The sequence below is a fragment of the Trachypithecus francoisi genome, unplaced genomic scaffold, assembly GCF_009764315.1.
Source record: "Trachypithecus francoisi isolate TF-2019V2 unplaced genomic scaffold, Tfra_2.0 Lachesis_group2, whole genome shotgun sequence".
NCBI classification, from domain to species: domain Eukaryota; kingdom Metazoa; phylum Chordata; class Mammalia; order Primates; family Cercopithecidae; genus Trachypithecus; species Trachypithecus francoisi.
This window is the reverse complement of record NW_022681465.1, coordinates 109339213-109347278: the sequence shown is the minus strand read 5'-3', so window position 1 is coordinate 109347278 and position 8066 is coordinate 109339213. Positions and strand designations below refer to the sequence as shown.

Genomic DNA, 8066 nt, shown 5'->3' with positions numbered 1-8066 from the left:
TAGTGTGGGCAAGCTCTCAAGCTTTGCCAAAGGGCTCTCAGTAGCACCCAAGAGGAGCTGCAATGAGGATTTTAAGACAAGTGTCTGCTTAGCTGCCACGGCTATGTTAGAAACTGCAAAAGAGCACCCTGCAGAGCTGAAGAAAGATCTGGTGCCGCCAGTGGAGAGGCCTGCACCCAGGTCAGGTCTCAGGGAGCTGCTGTGAGCCCGAAGACATCTTTGTGCTAGAGGGGGGAAGGGCACCCTCTTCTAGGTCCCCCATCTGAGTGGATAAAAACCCAGGACGGAGTCCCTGTAACTGTGATTGCCAGAGGACTGCTGTCCATACAAATGGTATTTACAGGAAATGTGGCCTCTTCCAAATCCTTTCAGGGTCCACCAGGGTCTGGGGAGGGGGTCTCGATCTGCTTCTGCTACAGTGTGACTCCAGTCACAGGTCTGAGCAGTTCTGCTGGCGCTCAGAGTTTTCTGCCCCAGCTGGGTTTCTAAGCCCCACCCCTTGTCAAATGCTGCCTCTCCAAACCCTTCATAGGAATAATTGCGTCACTTAGGGCGTCAGCAAACTGTGCCTCCAAGGAGGGGATCTCCTCTCCGGTTGGGGAGTGGGGCGCTGAGGCTGAATTAATTACTGGAGCTGTTTGATGAGTGTGGAACCTCAGCAGAGCGTCCTAGAGAGGGGCCAGGCACCCTGCCACAAGACACCCACAAGGTGTGGAATTTCTGGGTCAGGAAGAACCAGATGAAGCTGCTCATGTGGCCAAAAGTAGCAAATACAAGGGATGAGTGTGCATTTTCCAACATGGAAAGGGAAGGAAGCAAGGGGATTTCATCAACTAGGGCCAACCTGAGGGGTCTCATCCAGGCTTGGAGGAGACTGTGGCCCCCAGAATGCCCACCCTCAAATGAAGTTCTCCCTCCCTAGCATGGCCCTGGATAAAGCTGGCCTTGTCTTGCTTCCTGGTCCCTGTTATCCGGGTTCTACACCACCCATCCCCTTCCTATCAGTACAATCGTCCCTCAGGGCATAGATGAGACTACAGTTTTTTTCCAGCCTAGTCTCTCCAAGATTAGAGCCCTGGATACTGAATATGTTTGGTTTTTTGTTTGTCTCTTTCCTTTTCTTTCTTTCTTTTTTTTTTTAAGATAGGATCTTGCTCTGTTGCCCAGGCTAGAGGTCAGTGGCACAATCTCAGCTCACTGCAACCTCAACCTCCCAAGTAGCTAGGACTACAGGTATGCACCACTATGCCTGGCTAATTTTTTAATTTCTTGTAGAGACAGAGTCTCACGATGTTGCCCAGGCTGGTATTGAACTCCAGGCCTCAAGCAGTCCTCCCACCTCAGCCTCCCAAAATGCTGGAATTACAGGTATGAGCCACTACAGCTGGCCCAAATCTAGTTTCGAAGTGGATTGATGCTTTGGTTTTGAAGTAGACTGATGCTCTGATCACATGGGGATTTTGATCCATGGGTAACTGTTTTTGAGCTCTGAGAAGCAATCCAAATCCCAGGAAGCCTCAGGCTCCTGCAGTTACACCCCAGGTGGGAACAGCCTGAGGCAAAAGGCCATATTTGTGTCCCTCTGACGTTCTACATTGAGCTAAGTCTGTGGTTGGAGTTGGCAGGTGGCAGGGAATGGGCTGTGCTACTTGTGGAAGCTTCCAACAAGAGCTGCAAAGGAAACATCGCTCAGGCTGGGTCAGATACCAAGTCCGTGAAAGTCTAATTCCAGCAGTAGCAGCCAGGCCCCACCAGGCCTGTGGAGCAAGGCTTGCTTCCCTGTGGAGCAAGGCTTATTTTAGGCTCCCTCCAACTCTGTGGTTCCACATCCTGAGTGAGCATCCATACTCTCTCCCCCTTGAAGAGCCAGGAGTTAATGTCCTCTGGCCATCTTAGTGCCTGATCTTGGTGGCACCCACCCCTGTCCCTTGGGAGTCCTTTCCGACTCCTACGGTGTCTTTCTGTTCTCATGAATCTTCTCCTACATGTGTGAGCTTGGGATTATTATCTGTGTTTTAGAAAGGTGTGAGCAGGAGATAGAATTTCTCTGTGGGCCCAAGGCTTGTGAGTGGCTGAGCTGGGACATGAATCTGGATCACTAGACTCCAAGTTCAGTGCTCTCCCTATGCTTGTGTAAATGTCTCTTCAGCAAGAGCTGGTGCCAGGGGGCAGGAAGTGTACTAGGGCTCCTCTTGAAACAGGTTTCCTCCCCCCTCAGCAGGAGAGCAGGCAGCATGGGGCTTCAGTAAATATTTGTTGAATTGAGACTGCATAGGAAGGATGATGGGGAACAGGGAGCTGGTGAGGCCAGGAGGCCAGGAAGGCAGCTACACACAGCAGCAAACCCCTCCCTGCCCAGCCGGGGCACTTCATGCTCATGTGTTGGGAGCGGGATTTTGTTAGATGAGACCATTACCTTTACTGGTTATGAGGTGTTGTTGTTGTTCTTATTGTTAACTCCACCACTAGTATTCTTCCTTCTCTCCAGGTTCCAACTGTGCAACTGCAGAAAAGAGAAGGTCAACAGACTCCTGAAGGTAATCATGTCTTCTTCCTGTTCAAAGTAATTTTCATTCTTACATATCTGCCTCATGGTATCTATCAGATAGCTCTTTCCATAATAATCCTACATAATAAATAACCACAAAGCCTCAGTGACATGTAATGGTAAACATTTATTTTGCTCTTGTGTCTGGGGTGGTCAGCAGAGCAGCTTTGTGGGAGTGCCTCTCACTGCTAAGAGTCAGCTGGCTGTCAGCTGGGTGACTGGGATGACTCAGCTCCTTCAGCAGGCTGGCCCAGGCGTGTTCTCATGGCATGCTAGAGGAACATAAGAGGGAGTGGAGGGAGTGGGATCATGCAAGTACTTTGTGATCCTCTGTTTGGGAGCTGTTGTTAACATCCCATATACCAAAGCCCAGATTCGAAAGGTAAGGAAATTGGCCATCACTTTAGTGAGAGCATCTACAGAGTGACATGGCAAAGGATGTTGGATACAACGAATATTGCAAATAGCATGCTCATCCTGGTCCTGGCTGGCATTAGGCTCACTCCATAGAGAAGATAAACTCCTGGCAGGGCATGGTGGCTCACGCCTGTAATCCCAGCACTTTGGGAGGCCAAGGTGGGCGGATTGCAAGGTCAAGAGATGGAGATCATCATGGCCAACATGGTAAAACCCCATCTCTACTAAAAATACAAAAATTAGCTGGGCATAGTGGCATGTGCCTGTAGTCCCACCTACTCGGGAGGCTGAGGCAGGAGAATCGCTTGAATCTGGAAGGCGGAGGTTGCAGTGAGCAGAGATTGCACCACTGCACTCCAGCCTGGTGACAGAGTGAGACTCAGTCAAAAAAAAAAAAAGAAGATAAACTCCTGTGTTAGCAACCCCAACACAGTGATGATTTACAACCACCAAAGGCAAATCGTCATCCCCATAAAAGATTTACAGAAAGATCTCTGTTGAGTGTTTAAAACCAAAGTAGGTTTATCACAAAGGTGTTTTTTATTTGCTTTGTTTTGGTTTTTCATGCAAGTGTTCAAAGATAATTCTCTAGGAGTCTCTCCTTTTTCTTCATGTCTTGTGAGCAGGGGCTTAACTGTCACTTGTTCCTAGTTATTTTTTCAAGTATGTTTGTATGATTCCCATAGAGAGCCTATTTCCATGACAGCATCTCCTGCTATCAACCTGGTCCCTATCAAGGATGGCCATCATCAGACTTCTCAAAGATGTCAGTGCCTCGCTCACCTGTACCCTTGTTACCCTACCGACAGGAATACTCTCTCTGCCTTCCTGAGGAATACAGCACAGTGGTGGCTCCTATGGTTTTGCATCAGTCCACTCTAACATTCCCACATATCTGAACTTTCTGAACCCTTCACGAATACTATGCTGAGGCAATATCAGCATTTTCACCTTGTTTCTTTTAGGCCATTGTTAGCAGAAACTTTAAGGAGCTATTCTAGCCGTCTATTAGGACAGGTTCTAGGTGTCTTTTCCTTGATGTTAAACTTCAAGTCACAAGAGAGGGCTCCTATATCAATACATTGCCCTCCATCCCATCTTATTTATATTCTACTCTTACCAGAAATACACACTTGCCACCCCCCATCCACACACACTATCTTATTCCTTTAAGATCTACATCCCTATGTGATCCTTGGTTGCTACTGGGACACATTAACCAAGTCCGGCAATGTCTTTGGTATGTTAGATGTTTACTCTTGGAGCAGGGAGCTGTGTTTCTCTATTCAGACTGTGCTGAGACATAATCTTCGTAACTGGTCTGAAGACAATAAAAAGAGGCAGGGTCATCTTGAATAGTACAGATCAGGCGAAGCTTTATCAGGGTTCCCAGGCAAGGGGCATCTGCTCTGGTCTGCAAGGGGAGAGAATTCAGAGAAGCATGAGAGCTTGCATCTCAGATTCATGCATTCAAATATCCCTAAATCAAGTCTCAGAGTCTCTCTTTTTCTATCAGGGCCCTGACTTTTACCATAAAAGACTTATTGGCATTTCCACCCTTTGGGCTGTCTGAGCAGCACCATGGTGGTTGGCAAGAACAAGTGCCTTACAAAGGCAGCAAAAAGAGAGCCAAGAAGAAAGTGGTTCCATTTTCTAAGGAAGATTGGTATTATGTGAAAGCACCTGCTGTGTTCAATATAAGAAATATTGGAAAGACCCTAGTCACCAGGACCCAAGGAACCAACCTGCATCCGATGGCCTCAAGCGTCATGTGTTTGAAGTGAGTCTTGCTGATTTGCAGAATAATGAAGTTGCATTTAGAAAATGTAAGCTGATTACTGAAGATATTTGGGCAAAAACTGCCTAACTTCCATGCCATGGATCTTACCCATGACAAAATGTGCTCCATGGTCAAAAAATGGCAGACAATGATTGAAGCTCATGTCAATGTCAAGACTACCGCTGGGCAGTGGCTCACGCCTATAATCCCAGCACTTTGGGAGGCCAAGGTGGGTGGATCACCTGATGTCAGGAGTTTGAGACCAGCCTGGCCAACATGGTGAAACCCTATCTCTACTAAAAAGACAAACATTAGCCAGATGTGGTGGCGGACACCTGTCATCTCAGCTACTCAAGAGGCTGAGGCAGGAGAATCACTTGAACCTGTGAGGCAGAGGTTGCAGTGAGCCGAAATCACACCACTGTACTCCAGCCTGGTTGACAGAGTGAGACTCCATCTCAAAAAAAAAAAAAAGACTACCAATGGTTACTTGCTTTGTCTGTTCTGTGTTGATTTTACTTAAAAATAAAAAATACAACAATCAGATATGGAAGACCTGTTATGTTCAGCATCAACAGGTCTGCCAAATCCTGAAGAAGATGATGGGCCGGGCGCGGTGGCTCAAGCCTGTAATCCCAGCACTTTGGGAGGCCGAGACGGGTGGATCGCGAGGTCAGGAGATCGAGACCAACCTAGCTAACACGGCGAAACCCCGTCTCTACTAAAAAATACAAAAAACTAGCCGGGCGAGTTGGCGGGCGCCTGTAGTCCCAGCTACTTGGGAGGCTGAGGCAGGAGAATGGCGTAAACCCGGGAGGCGGAGCTTGCAGTGAGCTGAGATCCGGCCACTGCACTCCAGCCTGGGCGACAGAGCGAGACTCCGTCTCAAAAAAAAAAAAAAAAAAAGAAGATGATGGAAATCATGACCCGAGAGGTGCAGACAAATGACTTGAAAGCATTGGTCAATAAATTGATTCCAGACAGCGCTCAAAAGATGCAGACAAGGCTTGCCTATCTATTTATCCTCTCCACGATGTCTTTGTTAGAAGACCAAAAATGCTGAAGAAGCCCAAGTTTGAATCGGGAAAAGTCATGGAGCTTCATGGTGAAGGTAGTAGTTCTGGAAAAGCCACTGGGCATGAGACAGGTGTTCAAGTTGAATGAGCTGATGGATATGAACCACCAGTCCAAGAATCTATTTAAAGTTCAGACTTATAACAGTGGGACATAAAAAGTCCTATTTGTTAAAAAAAAAAAAAAAAAAAAAGACTTGTTGAAGCCATGAGTTAACTGTCCTTTGCAGTTCTGTCACCCTTATAATCAGCTCCTGGGACCGATTTTAACCACATTCTACCCTACAACGGCTAGAGGCCTCTGGCTTTCACATCATACCTCAGTTGATACTTAGCTAACCTGAATCATTTGTTTGTCAAGACTTCCGAAGAGTTAACAAAATCTGAACAGTTCCCAAGTCTTTGTAATTTTATTGCCCCAACTCCATTCAAGTGTCAAAGTTGTCACATAACCCAATGTGTCACCTTCTACCTGTACCTGTGCAGGTGACAGTCTTAGTGACTGTGATGTTACTGCCTGCCCAGGTTGTCACCACTGCACTCCAAAATCCCATCCTGAGAGGCTGATTTTTAAAACCACTGTTACCAACTCTCATAGCTTGGTTCTCTTACAGGCAGAATCTGAGACAAAGGTCATATTAAGTAGTTTACTTGGGAGTGATACACAGGAGCAGGAGCGAGGAACCAGGGGAATAAGACCAGGGAAGATGGAAACCAGTAGAAGGGAACAATACATAAGAATGCAGGCCTCGTCCCACTCCCAGTGAGACTGAGTATTATGTATGATCTGTTTTTGATGTTTTAATAAGTATATATTTCCTAGGTAATTTTGAATTTTAATTTTTAATGATTTATAATATTTTTCTCATGTTTTAAAATTTTTATTCCATTTGTGGGTTTTTTTTTCCTGTCCTTTGCTCATATGTTAAGATCCAGGGTTGGTTTTTCAAAAAATGTATATTGGGCCAGCATTGTAGCTCATGCCTGTAATCCCAGAACTCTGGGAGGACAAGGCAGGAGGATCACTTGAGCCCAGGAGTTCAAGACCAGCCTGGCCAACATGGCAAACCCTGTCTTTATGAAAAATTAAAAAAATTAGCTGGGCGTAGTGGCAGATGTCTGTGGTCCCACCTACTCAAGAGGCTAAAGTGAGAAGATTCCTTGAACCTGGGAAGTCAAGGCTGCAGTGAGCAGTGACCAGTGACCACATCACCTCACTCTGGCCTGGGTGACAGGATGAGATCCTGTCTCAAAAAAAAAAAAAAAGAAAAGAATTTACTTTAAAAAGCCATTTTCATAGTCACTCTCATATATTACTGGTAGGCCAAACACTGATAAAACATTTCTGGAAAGCCTTTTGCAATTTTTATCAATAACTTAATTTTTTCTCCTACTGTAATTTCTCAAAGACAAGCTAAAGTTGAGTCACAGGAACAGGGTAGGTTTCTGGGTGCCTGGCTTTGGAGTCTCAGTAATGCAGGGTTGATTTTTCATGGATGTTTCTCCCCAGTTTGTTGCTTATATTTGTTGTTGTCAGTGATGTTTTGGGGCATTAGAAATTTTAAAGTTTCTTCTGGTTGAACCTGTTAACTTTAGAAAGTCATTCCCCTGCCAGAAATCAGATAATTTTCACTCATGTTTTCTTCTAGTTTTCTTCTGGAGATTTGATATTTTTAAAACATTTAACTCCTAATGCAACTATAGAACCAGCTAACATAAAAAATGTAATAAAATAATACCAAGTGCTGGAGAGGATGTGGAGAAATGATCTCTCATACATAGTTGGGGAGAGTGTAAAATGATATAATCATTCTGGAAAATAGTCTGGTAGTTTCTTCCCAAAGTGAGCTTTACCATATTACCCAGCAATTGCATTCTTGTACTTTTTATCCTAGAGAAATAAAAACATTCACACAAAAGGCTGTGTGTAAATTTTCATAGTAGATTTATTCATAATAGCAAAATACTGGAAACAGCCCAGATGTCATTCAATTGGTGAATGACTGAACAAACTCAGGTATAAGCATAAAATAGAATATTCATCAGCAATAAAAAGGAATCACCTGTTGATGCGTATAACAATTTAGGTGGACTTCAAGGGTATTATTTTTAGTGAAAGAAGACAATCTCAAAAAGTTACATATTGTGTGATCCCAATTACGTGACATTTTTGAAATGACAAAGCTTTAATAAGGAGAATAGTTAGTGGCTGTCAGGGACAGGAATGTATGTGTGTTGGAGGTTGGGA

General features: G+C 45.1%; 1 pseudogene; it reads left to right on the top strand.

The window, feature by feature from the left end:
* Positions 1-4546: 4546 nt before the first annotated feature.
* LOC117065307 lies at positions 4547-5949 on the top strand (annotated as a pseudogene).
* Positions 5950-8066: the final 2117 nt, after the last annotated feature.